The following is a 2,993-nucleotide window of genomic DNA, read 5'->3' on the forward strand; positions in this document are numbered from 1 at the left end:
CAAGAGGGGAGAGATAGCGTGGGGGTTCGAGCGAGAGAGAGAGAGAGAGAGGCGAGAAAGAGAAAGAGAGAGGTAGCGATTTTAGGTAGCGATTTCAGGTCGTTTGATGCTTTTCTGTCCGATTAGGTAGCGAAAATAAAATTAGGTAGCCGGAATAAAATTATTGAGGTAGCGAAGGGGTTCCTGGTCGTAGGGAGCCCTTAGCTAGCGTATTTCCCTATTAGGTAGCTCAGATAAGGCGTGCAAGAGCCAAACCTCAATTTCTCCCGGGTCCTGTCACACCTGAATGCATTCAGGAAAATAATCCCGAGGAAGAGGACAAACACGGCGTTATTTATGGAGATTCTCGATTTCCCGGAAAGGGGGCGTAAATCCCGTGACCCGGTAATATTGAATAATAATCTCGAACGATATTATATTAAGGATAACCATGATTCCCGGAATCGCACCAGTTTGATTATATAAGTCGAGGAATTTAACTATTAGTTCGCGAGAGGGAGCTTGGTAATTTTTGTGGATTCCAACCATAAAAATTTTATACCGGAAATGTATCGTCCCCATGCCCAACTGGAGTCCACAAAATGGCGGGTGATCATGTCTCGGGGAGCATTATTGCATCACCCAGCGAAAATCATCCAGCGGGTAAAGGCAGCCGAGAAGGTTAGGAAGAAGGTAGCAAAATTTTCAACAGGTAACTGGGTTTTCTCCTGAGCCCTTCGGTGAGCACGGAAAACCTAATAGCAAGGTAGCTGGCGTCGAAAATCGGTTACACGAAAAAAAAGGTAAAGGCAACGATCGACGAAATTCGATTATCAGAGAGCGTGAAAAATATGTAGCCGTAGGTAGCATGGAAGAGGGGTATTCCGAGCCGCGTGGAATCCCTCCTTCCGTATATTTCGCCTTTTCGTGGCGAAATGGATCCTAAAACATGTTTAACATAATGAGGCAGCAAGGGGGGGAGCATTAGGGAGCGTTAGGTAGCATTAGGGAGCATAAGGTAGCTTTGAGAGAGGCTTTTTGCCTTCTCAGACGTGAGTTCCCCCGTATGGCGTCATATCGCAAGGTAGTGACCCCATTTGCATTTCTCGGGGTTCGCGAGGCGTAATTTGTCCAATTTTTGCACTTCCCACACTCACTGCAGTGAATTGAATGCACCGGTACTTACCATTATGCCAGTGGAGTCCCGGGAGTGGAATATGGTGAGACAGGGGGCTGGTTTTCGCGGCGTCTTTGTGATGCACCGGGTAAGTTCACCCACGTGTCTACGTGGACCCGGGGTGAACTACTATCTGCCGGTCACGTGATTCCGTTCGAACCTGTTACTCGGGCTGGGGACTCTTCTCAAGTGTACCTATCCGGTGGTGACGCCCGTGGCTAGATACGGAGTTAGCCTTGATTTGTAATTCCCCTAACTCGCGGCGCGTAACCAATTCAAATTTCAAAGGGGGTTTCTGTCTTATTATGTACTCCCACCCACTATTTATAGTTGTTTTTGCTATTTACCTCTATTCTTGGGTTCTATTGGTATTAATTACCTCATCCGCACTTCTAACCGAAACAGAATTGTTCTAAGGTGTTCTCTAAGGGGTTTTCTAAGCGGGATTTTTGGGGGAGTGGATTTGGAACCCCGTCTAAGCCTATGATTAGATAGCGAATCGGGTAGGAGCCCTCTCCGGAGAGGGATTGGGGGCCTTCTAACTAAACTGATTCTGCTACAGCTGTAACTAAACCTAAACTCTCGAACTGTAAAGCCCTGGCAATCCACATAAGCGTGGGGCTATTTTCCCTCGTGTGGCCTTCCACCCGTACTAAACTGAAGAGCACCCTAAGCCTCTCATAACTAAGGGAGCGCAGGTATCCCACCTAACCTATGGGTTCTCCTACCCAACTAACCCAAAAGGATTTTTCAGGGACCACTGGGAGCACAGTAAATCGGCCACTTTTCCTCGATAATCCCTGGACCCTTAACCCAAGTACACGTAGACTAATCTCAGCTAGAAACGGGAAAGTTTTTAAGGGAGATTAACATATTTTCTCATCTCGAACGATAACCGTATTGTGCAATAATTTATCCCTAGCGTAATGATTCAATTGTTGTATTTACTTATTACTCTATTTTATTAGTTATTTTTGCGCAGCCAGCTTGCAGGAAATCCGTGAAGGTAGCAGGTAGCTGCCTCCGAGGGGAGGGTTAGGTCGCAGGTAGCTACTATAGCGGAGATTATTTAGGTAGCGCTTCCCCAATTTGCTTTAGGTAGCAGGCAGCTTATAGAGGAGGGTCTCGGGACCCGTCTTAGGTCGATTTTCGCAGTTCTTTCTCGCTCTTAATCCTAACAATTACCCTCCAGGACCATAGGTAACGGATTCGCCTGGAATTTCGTCACAAATTATTAACAAAAAAATCGACCACCACGCCCACCCGAAACTCTCGAAAATGTCCTCAAAATCCTTCAAAAATTTAATCAAAAAAACAGCGTCCCTCGATACTATTGAGCGTACTTCAACACAAAATTTCCAAACAGGTCCGCCTCGAAAGGCCACAGCGCAGGAAGTGATTTTCACACGTGAAAATTCGCAACAGGTTGGTAGCGATATATCAGATGGATGGGGGGGATGACAATATCATCATCTGCCAATCCCAATTAACCGGGCATGTGCGACAGAAATAATATATTTCTTTATTATATTATTTATTATTATTTATTATATTTATTATAAACGTCCGTCGTGAATTAACGAGAATAAATTCTCAGCGCTTCCTTAAAATTCCAACAATAATTTCTGCATTTTTCGCTACCCTGAGAGCACAGTAACTCTCCTTAATTAATTTGTTCCTATTTTTCCATTGATTGTTAGTTTACCTCGTGCTCAGCAAATACGTCACTTCCGTGGTAATTACTGGCTAGATTGTGACTCCATCATCGGCCACATCTAAGACACAGTCACTGCCAAAACTTTAATGAAGCCTCATAACATCTTCCGGCTTCCTCATG

Source organism: Fopius arisanus, unplaced genomic scaffold, assembly GCF_000806365.1.
Source record: "Fopius arisanus strain USDA-PBARC FA_bdor unplaced genomic scaffold, ASM80636v1 scaffold00264, whole genome shotgun sequence".
Classification (NCBI taxonomy): Eukaryota; Metazoa; Arthropoda; class Insecta; order Hymenoptera; family Braconidae; genus Fopius; species Fopius arisanus.